Raw genomic sequence first — 15,089 nt, 5'->3', positions numbered from 1 at the left:
TGCCGCGCAGGGGCGGGGCCGCATCCGGGGCCTGGGTGAAGGCCCGCTTTTGGGCTCACCTCCCGCTCTCTGGTGGTGGCCTGCCTGGCTTTTCAGGAACAGGAGTCTCGAAGCAAGGTCTGGGGATTCACCCTCACACATGAGGTTATAACGGGGCTTTCTGCAATCTGAGGGGCCTTTCCACCACCTCTGCTGCTGTACTCCACCAGCTGTCCTTTCACCTCGGCTCGCGGGGCATCGCGGACAAGGCTGCAGCCTCCAAAGGCTCTGGGAGATCCTGAGCGTGGGAACTGCAGGGCTGGCCCATGCCGTAGTTGCCACATGGACTTGGCAAGGTCAGCATCTCACACGGCCTCCTGCAGAACCAGTATCCATACCATGGAGAGGGCCCACCGCCCGCTGGGGATTGTTTTCAGTGGAGCTGCCAGGAAGGCGCTGGTGCCTTTGGCAAGGCCGCGGGGGACTAGTACGTGAGAGTTCCCAGGTCATGGCTCATCAGGGCGGCGTGACAATGGAGGAGGACATGAAGCCACTCCTGAGGGGCAGAGGCAGAACCCCGTGCAGACTCCAAGATCACACCTCCCATGGCCGATGCTGAAGCCTCCAGCAGACGCGGTGGAGCTGCAGGTCATTAAGTCTCCGCGCGCCCTCGCAACTCAGGTATGGATACCACACCATGCTTTTGTTGAGGGCCTTCTAAGTTTCAGGTCTTGTGTAAGACGGAAACTCTGGCCATGGTGGTCATTACTCAAGATGGAAAGGAGATACTGCGTTTTTTCTGCTTTCTGGGAGGACAGGTTTTCTTCTCTTGCATAAGTATTATATAGCGAATTTGCAAGATATAGAATAGTAGAATGCAATACCCCATGGAGTCTTAACCTCAAAATAGTACTAACATTTTGATGTACAATATTTCTTTTCAGGTTTTGCTATGCGTATTTTTATAGTGTTTAAATAATATATACACACATTTTTTAAAGAAGGTAAGAAAGCAATATTTTATAATTAGCAACTTATGCAGTATCGTGCACTCTTCCTAAACATTTTAAATGTCTTCCATATTAACATAATCATTCTATTGTTACTTTGATAATTAGGTTTGTTCTAAGTTTTTGCTGTTTTAACGTGACCTAACATGTTTATGCCTAATTGTATTTTTGAACTGTCTTATTCCAAAATCATAAAGCTTCTCCAGAACTTCACATTATTTTCTAAACCAGAGTTCCACCCTTGACCATTTCTCTTCTTTTTCTGTAACCTACCTATGCCATAAGTTATCTCAGTGCTGACCTTTCTCCTTTGCTTCAAATTTATACATCCAAGTGATTGCTAAGCATTCCCAACCTTGATTTCTCATTGGTACCCTGAACTTAAAATCTGTAAATTTAGCTCCTCATCTTTCTCTATCAGCCACTCTTGTTCTCCTAGTCCTAGGCCCAATTAATAACACCTGGTCTCCAAGCCGGACACATAAGAGCCTCTCTGTGCTCCCCTCCTCCATCCTTGCCTTTAATTAGCCAGTAATTGAGTTCTGATGATTCTATCTACTAAATATTTCTCAAATTTTATTTTCTCAAACTATCACATCAACATCATTGCACCAAACTCTACAGTAGCCTCTTAACTAATTTCTTTGTGCCTCCAGCTTTGGCCTTCTTAAATTCTTTCCCCTCACTACCTTCAGAGCAGTCTGCTTATAATAAACATGACCATGCCTTTAAATCCTTCACTGTGTTTCTTACTGAATGAAACCTGTGCTTCCCAACATGGTACAGGGCCCCCTACTTGCTCATCTCTGTCTTTAGCTTCTTCTGTTTTTCTTTACTATGCGTTTTTCTACTTCAGTAACAAATGCCAGTTTTGTTCAGTGCTTCCATGTCTTTGCTTATGATTTCTTTATCTGGAGTTCCTTAGTTCTCAGTCTACTAAAGTAGGTCAGGGGCTGTATTGTTTTTCAAGGAATTTGTCCATTTTATCCAAGTTGTTGAATTTATTACATTGTTGTTTGTAATATTTTCTTAGTCTTTTCATGTTAGTAGATCTGATGATATCCTCTCCTTCATTCTCGATATCGATAGTTTGTGTCTTTGTTGGTCAGCCTGACTAGAGGCTTATCAATTATCTTTTTTTCAAAGAAACAGCTTTTGGTTTCATAGATTTTCTGTATTATTTTTCTGGTTTTTCATAGATTTCTGCTGATATTTTTATTGTGTCTTTCCTTCTGTTAGCTTTGGGTTTATATTGCCTTTCTTTTTCTAGTTTCTTAAGGTGAATACTTATTAGATCATTGATTTGAACCTTGTTTTTGAAGTGAACATAACTGCAAGCTTTTATGGCCTTTGTAAAATAAAAGATGGAGGTCAGAACTGGATCATTTGGCCCTCTCTCTTGTGTCTCTTCCCAGTTCAAAATGCTTAAATCTCTTACTAACCGGCATTCTTTTAGATCCATAGCTAGACTCAATGCATTCAAACCTCAGTATAATCTTCTTTGTAGTTTTAGCCTTTTTCTGGAAAATTGGCTTAGTCTGTTCGCCATGGCCACTTTCCTTCCTGTAATAACATTGTTTTCCCTGGACACACGAGAATCCTTGTACTGTGTCATTTTGTGGGGTTGTGCTTGCCACACTTCTTATAGAAAGTCCGATGGGTTTTAGGAATGTTTGTGGGGCACTATTGCTATAAGCTTTTAATGCTATAAATTTCCCTATAAACGCTGATATATTTGTATCTCACAAATGTCGATATGTTGTCTTTTAATTTTCAATTCAAATTATTTTATAATTTCTGATTTGAATTCTTTGTGTTATTTAGAAGCATGTTAATTTCCAAATATTGGAGAATTTTCAAAATATCTTTTTATTGATTTCTAATATAATTTTGTTATGGTGAGAGAACATTGTACAATTTCAATTTTTAAACCTTATTGAGATTTGTTTTATGACTCGTTATATATTCTATCTTGGTGACTGTTTCATGTATACTTGAAAAAAATGTGTACTCTGCTGTTTGCTGGATAGTTTTCTATAAATATCAGTAAAGTCAAGTTGGTTTCTAGTATTGTTCAGATTTTCTATGTCCTTAATTTCATTTCGTTTCTTTATTATTGAGAGAGGATTGTGGAAGTGTCCGATTATAAACATGGAATTGTCTATTTCTCTTTTGAGTTCTATCAGTTTTTGCTTCATGCATTTTGAAATTCTCACTTAGAGACTACTTAGGGTTGTTGATACATTTAGGATTCTTAGTATTGTTGGCAAATCGCCCCATAATCTAATGACTCTCTTCATCTCCTTTAATGTTCCGGAAATAAGTTTGTTTGCCTGGTATTCAAAAAGGCACTCCAGCTTTCATTTGATTACTGTTTGCATGTTATATTTTTTCTTTTATTTTTTAACTTATGTCTTTATAATAGAGGTGAGTTTCATTTAGACATTGTATCATGGTGTCTTGCTTTTTTATTCAATCTGACAATCTCTACCTTCTAATTGGGGTGTGTAGACCATTTACATTGTTATTGTGGCTATATTTAAATCTACCATTTTGCTAGTCGTTTTCTATTTGTTCCATCCGTTCTTTGTTCCTTTTTATCCCCTTTGCCAACCTACTTTTGTATTATTTTTTGATTCTATTTTCTCTTCACTCATGTCTTTAATTGTTAAACCTCTTTTTACCATTCCCCCTCGCCCTCCTGTCACAGGATTTAAAATACTCACCTTTAATTTGTTAACATACATTTTAAAATAGTCATCTTCAAATAATATTGTACCACTTCATGTACAGTGTAAGAACCTTACAGCAAGATACTTTTCCCCCATCCTTTGCGTTGTGATTTACTTAGGGGCTGTATTAAAGTTAATTTTGAATTTCTTCAGTAATATATGATTATATTCTTTGAGTGAAAATATTAAAACATTTCACATAAAGTCCCTTTGATCAGCCTCTTCCTTGGAGGTAAACGGTGTTACCAGTTTGTTACACACCCTTCCAAACCTTTGCTATGCATTTACATATGTGTGTGTACATGTGTATATATATGCTCACACACTTAGAACATGTACAGTTCTTTACATAAAAGGTATATGTCTACCATTCTATAGTGTGCTCCTCTTATTCAATAATATATCTTGTCAGTTTACTCATATTAGTATGTATAAATCCACCTCATTCTTTTGAATTGTTGCATAGTATTCTCTTAAATGGATTTCCCACAATTTTCTTTTTTTCTTAGTTAATGGACATTTGTTTCTTATTATTGATTATGGTAAACAAGGCTCCACTAAACATCCTTCTGTGTGCCTTATTGTGGACATTTGTAAATGCTTCTCTAGTGTACATACCTCGAATTGAAATTACATTTCTCATAGAACCCCCATCAAGAAAAAGGAGAGGAGAGGCAGAAATTAAACTTAGAAGGTTTTAGGGTTGTATTGGAGTCTGGGGGTGTGGGAGTGGGGGTTGGTGATTGGGGTAGTGATGTGATAGAGGATTTAAAGCCTTGGAAAATCTTTGGAAAATCTTGTACAGTAATGGCAACATCTTTGGAACTCAGGGATGTTTGAAGGAACATGGGTTGGTAACTATTTTTGTGCCTTGGGTATAAAGAAGCAACTTTTTTTTTCCCCCATCAGAGATAGAAAAGACTTATTTTGATGGTCTATCAGAGGGGTTAAATAACTTGGCAGAGTCATACAGCGAGTACAGGGCTTGTTACTGGTCGCCTCACAGTGGAATTAGGGGCAGCCCAGTGGGCTTACAAAGTAATTGAATTTAGAGATCATTTGGTATACACCTTCGCTGTTCTTACTGGAAACAGGTCTAAAGAGGGAAAGACTTGCTCAAGATCCCATATCTCGTCAATGGTAAAGCTGGAGCTCCGGCTCTAAATGCTGATATATTTCAGCCCAACTGTAGAAGGCAGAAAAGCAGAAACAGGAAGGAGATCTTAGTGCAGCTAGGGGAAGTGGTGGGGGGTGGTGGACAAGGAGACAGAGAAGCAAACAACATTGTCGTCTACCCCGCCCCCTGCAGCCCACTCTCTTCCTTTCTCCAGATTCCTGCGGACTTCTTTCTTCAGCAGCATCAAAGAAGTCCAAAAAGGAAAACTAAACAGTCCAAATTACAGGATGGAGAAAAAACCCATTTCCATGTAAATGTTACCATTCTGCCGCAAAATAAACATAGTAGAAATAACGAGACTTTGGTTTGGATCCACGATGCGGAAGATGAGCATAAATAGTCTCTAAACCAACGAGTGGAACCGCAGTCATTCTCTCCTGGACAGTAGGGAGATGGGGGCTGGGCACATTACCCAAACACAGCTATTCAGAGAGTGGTCTAGATCCCCTTGCAGTAATTATTAACTTTAGGCAACAAAACAAAATAAACAAAAAACCAACAAAAGAGGGAGTGGATCATTAAAACAAAAAAGCTGGGCACTCAAAGCACTTCTCGCAGCTGGAAGGTTGTGGAGGTTGGATTGGAAAGCATCACCCTGGCTCTTGCCCACTTTTACAGCAGAGGTCCTCACATGGGCCCGCCCATGAGCAGACTAAGGATGCCCACTGAGAGATGCAGCATCTGGGGGATGCTGTCTTCTGGGTACTTGGGAACAGAACGTTCTTCCAGTCAAGTGCTACCAGGGACTTTCCTCTAGAGCAATCTCCCTGCCTTGGCATACCTGGGATGCCTTTTAAAAGGCAAATCCTGAACTACCCCACCAGTATGGGGGTGGGCCTGAGAATCGGCATATTAATCACTCAGGTGATTCTTGTGTCTGCCTCCTGATGTCTGGCCCAGGATGGGCTTGTCCAGTCATTTTTGCAGTGCTAAAGGTACTACTGTCTTTTCGAAGACCTGCATCAATTTTGTTGACTCTTTTTGGTAATTTCACCTGGTTCTACCTAGTTTCTTTGTTTTCTTTAAATTTCAATTGAGTTCTAGAAAATGAGTTTTTAGATCTTTGATTGGACACACTCAGGGTGAAGAGAATTTTCCAGGGTATGAACATTAGCTGATAAGTGACCTAAGGCAGAGGGTTCTATATTGGTAAATTCAGAAACCAATTTAGAAGGCATTTTAGAATTCTTGTTTGTATATGGAGCCATGAAGTTCAAAGATATATTTCATGAGATAGCAGGTCCTCGGGTTTTAAAGTAACGAGATGTTATTTATGTTTCAGACCTAATCCCTTTTCAGGATCTCTACAAACACTTTGGGAGGGCTTTCCTCCCAAAGTACAGATAAGGATTTAAGGCAGCCATGTTAAACCTCTTCTGGAATAAGGGAAGGGTATCAACACAAAATCAAAACAAAACTCCCAGTGGTGAACTGATAGGGCCGGCATTACAGTCATAGCAATTGGGAGAATTAGGCTTTGAACTTAAGTCTTTTGGAAGCAGCCTCATGCTGTAAAAAGAATATGAATTTAATTAAATTTTGATCTTAAATTGCCACTTACTAGTTTTGTGATCCTGGTCAAATCAAGTAACTTCCTCAAGCTATCTGCATCTCTAGAATAACGTCTTGCAGAGCTGGTGGGGGTGCTGTTCTTGGAGAAGGTGTGTGAGACCTTCAGTGCAATGCATGACCATAGGTTGTGCTTAGTAATTCATGATTAGTGAATTCCAGGTTGAAGTTTTTTCCACAGATGCACAGCAGCCTCTCAGGTGAGAAGAAGTCGCCCAGCGCCTTTTAGACCAGCTGCAACTCATTCCCTTTCTCCTCCATTATTCCCTTTACACATACAATTGCCATGGGTCATTTACCCTCTAGGGTAAAAGTCCCCGATGAAATTGGTACAGCTACCGTGGGCACCAGCAGGTGCCAGCACAGGCTAAGCTTTCAGAAGGTCTGCTTCATTTGATTTTATCATTCTTCCATCGCTCAGTGTGACTCATGAAAGCTGAGCTTCCTTTCCTTTCATCCAGAGTGATTTCTGTCTCCCACAGCCTTTCTAGCTTGCTACTCTGAACATGGGAGAAAATGCTCAGTCTTGCACTATCAAATATCAATGAAGAGGAAAGACCTCCGGTTTGGGGGATCCTTGTAACAAAACTAAGAAACACCAGTGGCTACATTTGAGCAGCACTGTATAGCTTGCAGAGTACTTTTATATCCATTTGCTCATTTAATACTTGCAAAGCTCTGGCAAGAAAGTGTTAAGGGCTGGGCTCTGGACTGCCTTCAAATTCCCATCTTCACCTCTTCCCAGCTGAATCATCTTGGGCAAAGTAACTCACTGTCTCATAGATTTAAGTGGGAATTACTTAGAACATGGTAATAAGAGCTCAGTTATTATTTCTACCATGTCCATTTTACCAAGGGACTTTGTTTTTCCATAACCTAACCATTGGTCCTTAACCGAACAGGTCAAATCTCAACCGTCTTCATTTTTACACCCTCATCCTTTCCTCCCCATCCCCTGCGTCCACACCCTCCTCAGTTTTACTACCCCTCACACACAGCGAACTTTCCTTTTCCTGTTCACTACCCTTACGTGTGCTAGTCTCTCTGTCCTGGGCCTGCTTGCTGAATCCTGGTAAATACCTACTCATCCTTCAAGGAGACTGACTCCCTCCTGTCTCCATGCTCTCGGTTTGCTTTCTGTATACCTTGGTTACAACAGTTATGTGGAATGAAATAGTCTCTCTCTCTACTATCTTCTCATCGGACCGAGTGCTCCCAGGGACTACATCTCACTTGTGTAACCCTTGTGCCTGATATCTACGAGGTACCAAGTAAATGTTGGTTTGAATGAACAAATGTGGGATTCACCAATCCAGCTAATTTTAGGTGGACACAGAAGTCATTGAGCTCACAGGCTCTGGAGCCCATGCTGGAACCCAGGCCTAGTTCCGAGTTCCCACACTCTCTGGATACCCCTCAGGCTGCCTTTCTTTGTGGCCTCCTGACATCGCTGTGTAATTTTTCTGACCAAGCTGGGCACAGAAAGACAAAAACGAATGATATGAAAGCACGAGACTTCATCCTTACAGGCCCAGAAGAGATTTCCAAATGACACTAAGCAGCTAGGGTGCAAAGGCTTGCTTCTAATGTATCAGAAAAGACAAAATTACAGCATGCCTGCCTTTGATGTGCCGTCTGTTTCGTCTGAATAAAAGGGAAACTTCTGGCTCCAGGCTGATTTTCAGTGGCAAAAATAGACTAAATTCCAACCCTTAAATTATCAAAAGTGCCACATACTTGACAAGCAGCTAAGCAGAGAGCAGAAACTACTGAGTTAGTAATTAAACAGAGCTTAAGTCAAATGAACAGAGACAGACATTCTTGTCTGGCGGTCAGAATAGAGGCCTGGAGAGCCCTGGGTCTGGCCCTGGTCCTTCATGTGTCGGAGTCCAGTCCTGATGTGCAGCCTCAGTTGCCAAAGAGAGACCCTGTGGGCTCCCTCCACCTGCTTCTGTCTTCCTGGAAAGGCCCCTGGGGTGGAAAGGGGGTATATTCCTGTTGAGAGATGGGATGCGGGGAGGGGAGGCCTGTAAGGAGTCAGGCAGGAGGAGGCTGAGGAGGCCCAGTTCCCCTCCATTTCAGAATTTGTTTGCAAATATAAGAGCCCATGGGAGATTTTTTTATATATGAAGTGATTGCATGTTAGGAGCTCTCATACGTATTTTGGTATAAATTCCTTCAAAAAATATTGAGTGTCTACAACAGTGGACAAAGCAAAGTCCTAGCCTTGGATTGCTGACATGCTGGTAGGGGAAGGCAGATAATAAGCAAATAAATGTATAGTATTTCCGTTATTAACATGGACAGAACTGTTGCGAAAGGAGGAAGATAAGGAGTTTAGGAGTAGAACAATTGTGGGAGAAGGGGAGGATGGGGCTTCTATTTATATGAGGCACTTAGGGGAGACTTTTCTGAATAAGGTGATACTTGAGCAGAAACTTAAAAGGGCAAGAGAATTCCAGGCAGAAGGAACAGTAAGTGTAAAGGTCCTCAGTTGGAAGAGTGCTTAGCATGTTTGAGCATAAGCAAGAAGCCCAGTGTGGTCAGATCAGGGCAAGCAAGGGGCTGGGGAGTGGTAGGAGATGAGGTTTAAAAAAGATGAGGGGCTAGATCATGTAGGTATTCTAGGGACATTGACCTTTATTCTAAGTTAAAAGTGAAGGCGTTGAAGGATTCTGAGCAGATCTTACATGATTTACAAGGGTCACTTGCGTTGCTGTGTTGAGAGTAGACTGTAGAGACACAAGAGTAGAAACAGGTAGACTTGTTTCAAGGCTAATGCAGTAATTCAGGGGAGACATAATTGTGGCTTAGATCAGATGGTGGTAAAAAGTGGTTACATTCAGAATAACTCTTGAAAGCAGAGCTTGCAGGCTTTGCTGATAGTTTCGATCTAGGATGTAAGGGGAAGAAAGGATTCCTTTCTTAAGGATTTGGTCCTAAGTGAAATGGTGGAGTTTCTCTTTAATAAATAGGAAGACTGGGAAGAGTAGGTCTGCAGGATGGAAATCAAGAATTTGCATTTGGATATGATGATTCAGAGATGCGGGTTGTACCACTATAGCAGGTATTGTGAAGAAGCACAGCTCTGGGAATTGATCAGAATGCAATTTTATTTTTGCCTTCTAATGCCCCTGTAACATTTATTTGGAACAATTTTCCTGCTACTGGGTGAAAACTGGCAGGCACCATGATTTTTTTGGTCACTCTTAGGTATTAGAAAGTACTACCGTTCTCTTTAAGTAGGAAACCATAGTCTTGATTCAGAAATAAAAATGTTCAGTTCATTAATTAATACTTAAATACCTTCATCAAAAGTTCACGTTTCATCTGCTTCCACCTTCTTCCACCTTCACATCTCTCAAGCTAGGGCCCATAGCAGGTAGGCTGTCCGCATTGGGGAGGGAGTTAATGGTAGACTTTTTTCTCTTGATCATCTTTTCCTCATTAGCTATGGTTTCAACCATTCCAGAGTTGGAGGTCTTGGAGGGTAGAGGGGAAAGAGATCAGAAAGTTCTTAGAAAGTTCTTAGGAGACTGGTCCCAACATGATTTTACTTTCTCTGGCACTGGCACATATTTAAAGCAGCATCTTCCTTGGTTCTTTGGTGCATTCTGTGGCTGCTCCCCTGCTGTGGCTCCTCTTTCAGCAACCCCACTGGCGTAGATGAAGTATCCTGTTCTTCTAGCTGCCACTTCTTTTCCTGCAGCTCACCACACAGACTGTATTACAGTCCCATCACCGCATCAGGTAGAACAGTTGAGCAAGAATTATAAGGCTCCTGGCTGACTCTCCTATGTGGCTCACCTCTTGTCCATAGGGAGCACACCTTGTGCTTTGGTTGGTCCCCAAGGGAATCATCTCTACTCTGCTACCACCCATTGCTTTAGCAGCTTTTCACCTTTAGATCCCTCAGAGAGGAGTAAGACACCAGTTATTTAGGCAACTCCCCCCATCCCCTTTCTCTAAACTGCAGGGGACTCATATCAGCTCTCCAAGCAAGTCATGCTCTATTGCCAGATCTGAGTAGAGGGAGGACTGCCCCCTGTTCTTTCTGTTCTTCAGGGAGAGGAGCTGATTCACAGCACAGCTCCTTTCAACCTCCCTTCAGTCCCTAGTAACCAGACCATTTTATGACCTTGATTACAGTGAGAGGTCCAAATTAAACTGTTTTCAGATACCCGTCCTCGAAAATACTGATTTGCATTGGCCCCTTTAGTATTTGATATCTATTTTGTCAGTTAAGGAAGTGACGCTAAAGGAGCGTTCAGAATTTGCCCTGTTTTAAGGTGGGCTTTAAAAAAAAAAAGAAACAACGCTTTAGGCTCTTCGAACTCATCCTCTATTCTGAATTGTAATCAATACTAAAATAATTATCTTTTCCAAGAATGAGTTTCTCTTCTTCATAATGTCACTTTTCATATGTAAATGTCATGGCATTTTACAAAGTGTCCATTATCTCAACCACCCTTTACTCCCTGTGAGGAAGTTTCGTTATAGATGGAGAATCTGAGGCCAAAGAACTTTAAGAGGCTGTCCCAAGGTTCAAGAAATAAGAGGCAGAGGGTGGATTTGAATTCAGGTCTTTGGCTCCAGGTTCTGAGCTCTTTTTTTCAGTCACCTCAGAGTCACTCATCACAGTTTTTTTTTTTTGTTGTTGTTTTGTTTTTTTTAGATTTTGCTAAAGTAGACTAATTAAAAGGAAGGCAAAGGTTTCATCTTCATTCCAGTTTTCATGCATCAATCAACATTATCCGAAGTACTATGTTGAGCAAGATTCTGAGGCACAAGAGGTTTGGCAGCAAAGAGTACCTAGATTTATTAGTGATGACTGCCATTGGTGCGATAGGGGTTCTGGTGGCCTGTGTGCCAGGCATTTGGCATCACTGATCTAATTATTTTGTGTGTGTGTGTGTGTGAGTGAGTGAGTGTGTGTGTGTGTGTGTGTGTGTGTGCTGTTTCCTGGAACAGTTGTAGTTTCTCAGAACATATTAAATGAATGGGAAAAGGAAGAAAGAGCAGTCTAAGCCCATATTGCGTTACTGGAGATGACAACATTGTATACATGCATCCTGGGAGCACATTTTCATGATGTGGCATGAGCAAAGGAAACAGCTTTGAACTCAGAGCAGCCTTACAAATAAATAGCCACTGTTTCCCAGAAGGTTTCTCCTAAAATTTTTATTTTAAGAAATTTCAAACACACAGAACAGTTAAAAGACTAGTACAATAAATACCAACATATCATTTCCCTAGATTCATTAATGGTTAACATTTGCTCTCTCTGCCTTTATTCTGAATTATTTGAAAGTGATTTAAAAATTCATGGCATCAAAGCACTACCTCTTAAGAACAAGGACATTCTCTTACATAATCACAATACCGTTATCACACCTGTAAAAATAATATATAGACCAGACTTGAATTTCCCCAGTTGTCCCTAAAAGTGGGATCAGATTGAATGTGCAGCTTTTTGACTACTTCATTTTCGTGATATATTGTATGATTTTTTTTCACTTCACCAATTAATGTCCTTTAAAAATGAGCATGTTCTTTTATTACTAGGATACAGTACACTTTATTTTACCAGCCCTTTACTTTTGGGCGTTTAGTCTGTTTTCTATTTATTGACTGCTCTTGTAAATGCTGCTGCGATGAACATTGTAGGGACATGGTGGATTGGCCTTAATATACATTCCAGCCTCTTTTTGAGGGCTTTCCTATACTAAGGGACTACATTTTCCCCAGCCTGTCTTGCAGTTGGAGTTCTAGATATAATTTAGGTTGCACCAACCACTTCCACTAACTTAAGATTTGGAAGGCAAAAGCATGAGATACAGGTCATACTTTTGCTGTTCCTACATTTCTTCTGGAAAGCATGGCCATTTCTTATTTTTTTCTGCAGTGGCTATGAAAAGCCATTGGAGAGTTGAGGGCAGAGGCATGGTCTGATTTAGTTTTTAAAATCACTGGCTGTTGTGCGGAGAATAGATTGTAAAGGAGCATAATTGGAATCAGGAGCCAGTTAAGGAGGGGGCTTTTCCTGTCTGGGTGAAGATGATGGTGGTTTGACATAGGATGCTGTCTATTGGTAGAAGAGGTAAGAGCCGGATTAAGACTCTATTTTGAAGGCAGAATCATCAGAATTTATTGCCGGATTGTAGATGGGATGTGAGAAAAATGATCCCTGACTCCCTTGTTGGTAGAGTTCTGGATGTAATTCAGCTTCCACCTATCAGAAACACTCATGAGATTGGGAAGGCAAAATTGAGGAAGAAATCTTGCTTTTGCTCTTTCTGACTTAATCCATTGGAACTGGAGGGAAGGCTGTGTCCTGCTGTAGAAAGATGGTAGATTTGGTGATGGGAGCATTAGGAGGTTGTCTTTTGGTGTTTTTACTTTTCTCATGAACTGAGAAACAAAGACATCAACTGAAACTGGGTGGGGTTCTGGGAGGAAAGACTGGGATTTATATTGATCATATGTTGCTTCCTTTTCTAACAGGACTCCACACAATGCCTGGCCCCTAGGAAATAGCCAGTTTGTTATTGACTGAACAATTCTCTGTTTTCATAGAAAAGTTTACCAATAAGCATCACTTTTGACTTCAATCAGTGCAGTATACTAAAAGAGGGAGAATCTCACATTGCGAAAAGGAGCAATCTTTTATATTTAAACCTCAAGTTTCAAAAACAGTTGTCTTTGAAAGTGTCAAAGGTTTAGAAATGTTTTCTGATTCTGACCCATCTCCAAAGGTTCTGTACCTTTTCCAGAAATGGCTGAGTCTCCTCAGGAGCTCATAATGTTTCTTTAAGGGACAATAGCCACCTATATTTGAAAACACTTGATAAATCTCTGGCATTTTTCTGCCAGTCTTAAGGGATACTTTGCCACACCTACCTTTAAAACTTTGTGAAAAACTGGTCATTTCTCTAATGGTCAGTATTTCTTTGTAGAGCATGTTGGCCTTTGAATTTTTTCCCCATCTTTTGTTATATTGAATCCTAATTTCTTGATTCAGATTTCTTAACCTCTCAGTATGCTCTCAGATTGGAGTTGAGTGTTTAGATTTTATATAAGGTATCTGTTGTACCAATAGTGGAAAAGTATTTGCTTTGGAGCCAGAAGATAGAGTTTTGAGTCCTTTCTCTGTAATGTCCTGGCTTTGTGACTTCGGATTGTTTAATTCAATTCTTGAGACTGAGTTTCTTTATTATAAAACAAGATGCTACCCACCTCATATAGTTGCAGTAATAATAACAACTAACATCTCTATAACTTTCAGTCATTTTCCTATATATCATTTTATCCTCAAATCAACCCCATGAACTTGGTGGAGCATGTAATAATCCTCTTCTACATGCAAAGACAGACAGACAAACAAACAAAAACCAAACAAACAGAAGCTGGGCAAGGCTGATGTGAAAGGTCAAATAGGAGATGTCAGAGCTGGAATTTGAGCTAGAATATTTTTCCTATCAAGGCCAACATACTATCCATCATACTCCCTTGGTGTTATATAGTATTTTATAAATCTCCAAGCATTCTGCAAAAGAAAGGGCTACTATTTTCGTTATGTTACTACCCGTTCCTGAGTGGACATTCTGTAGTAGTTCTGTTGTAAGGATAGGCAGACATTCGATCTGATTGTCTAGAACTGTACTGTTCATTTTGGGAGCTGCTTGTCACATGTAGCTACTGAGTACTTAAAGTATGGCAGATTTACTGAGGAATTGAATTATTAAAATTTTGTTTAATTTTAATAAATCTAAATTTAGAAACCGATACTCAGTGCTCTAGAATTAGCTATGAATGAACATTTGTGTTTTAACTAGAGATTACCAGACCAGACCAGTGCAAATCATAGTTCGTATTTCCCTTTTCTCTCAAATAAGGAATTTTGGGAGCAACTTATTCTGTATATTAGGCACTGGTTAATTTCTACTCCTTCGGAACTAGTTGAGACTCTTGTGGGTGCTCACTGAGGTTTGTTCAGACCTTCTGTGAGGAGGCTTCCTAGTCCCACATCTGTGCTTAGTTCCAGCAGCCAGTCTGGGAGGAGTGGCCTCCTAACTCATTTCCACCCTCAAGGTTACTTGGATTGTGGACTCGGGCCCACTTTGACCTTACTTCCCCACCAGTCCTATCAGACCTTACACGTGCTTGGCTTGGGCGCTTCTGGGTCTGTGCTGGCTTGGCTATTTCCTTGGAGTGTCCCATTGTGCAGGACATGATTGGACACAGCTATAGAAAAAGCTGGATTGTAGGTAATCCCTTACTTTTATACATATCCATGTTCCTGAAAGTTTATATGAATGTTCAACACATCCAGAAATAGATATACCAGCTATAAGGTAAGGAGTGTAAACCCAATAGCTGAAAAAAAAAATCTGTCTCAAATAATACCTTGTCTTTTAGCCGCAATTTTTGATGCTATCTTTCCAATATTTTATATATGCTGTATGATTTTGTGATTGTATTCACAGTTGAAAACAGTTAACTAGCTAAATGTAGCATTGATGCTAAAGATTCACCACTTTTACCACCCCTAATAAGTGCCCTTATTTTTCTCAAATATATAAATTTACAAATCCCACACTTCTTATCAATAGTATTAATATT

General features: G+C 40.5%; 1 pseudogene; it reads right to left on the bottom strand.

The window, feature by feature from the left end:
- Positions 1 to 2,360: 2,360 nt before the first annotated feature.
- LOC120608768 (60S ribosomal protein L36a-like) lies at positions 2,361 to 14,687 on the bottom strand (annotated as a pseudogene).
- Positions 14,688 to 15,089: the final 402 nt, after the last annotated feature.

This window comes from Pteropus medius, unplaced genomic scaffold, assembly GCF_902729225.1.
Source record: "Pteropus medius unplaced genomic scaffold, Ma_sr-lr_union100, whole genome shotgun sequence".
NCBI classification, from domain to species: Eukaryota; Metazoa; Chordata; class Mammalia; order Chiroptera; family Pteropodidae; genus Pteropus; species Pteropus medius.
The sequence above is the reverse complement of the archived record's forward strand: the minus strand, read 5'-3'. Positions and strand labels throughout refer to the sequence as shown.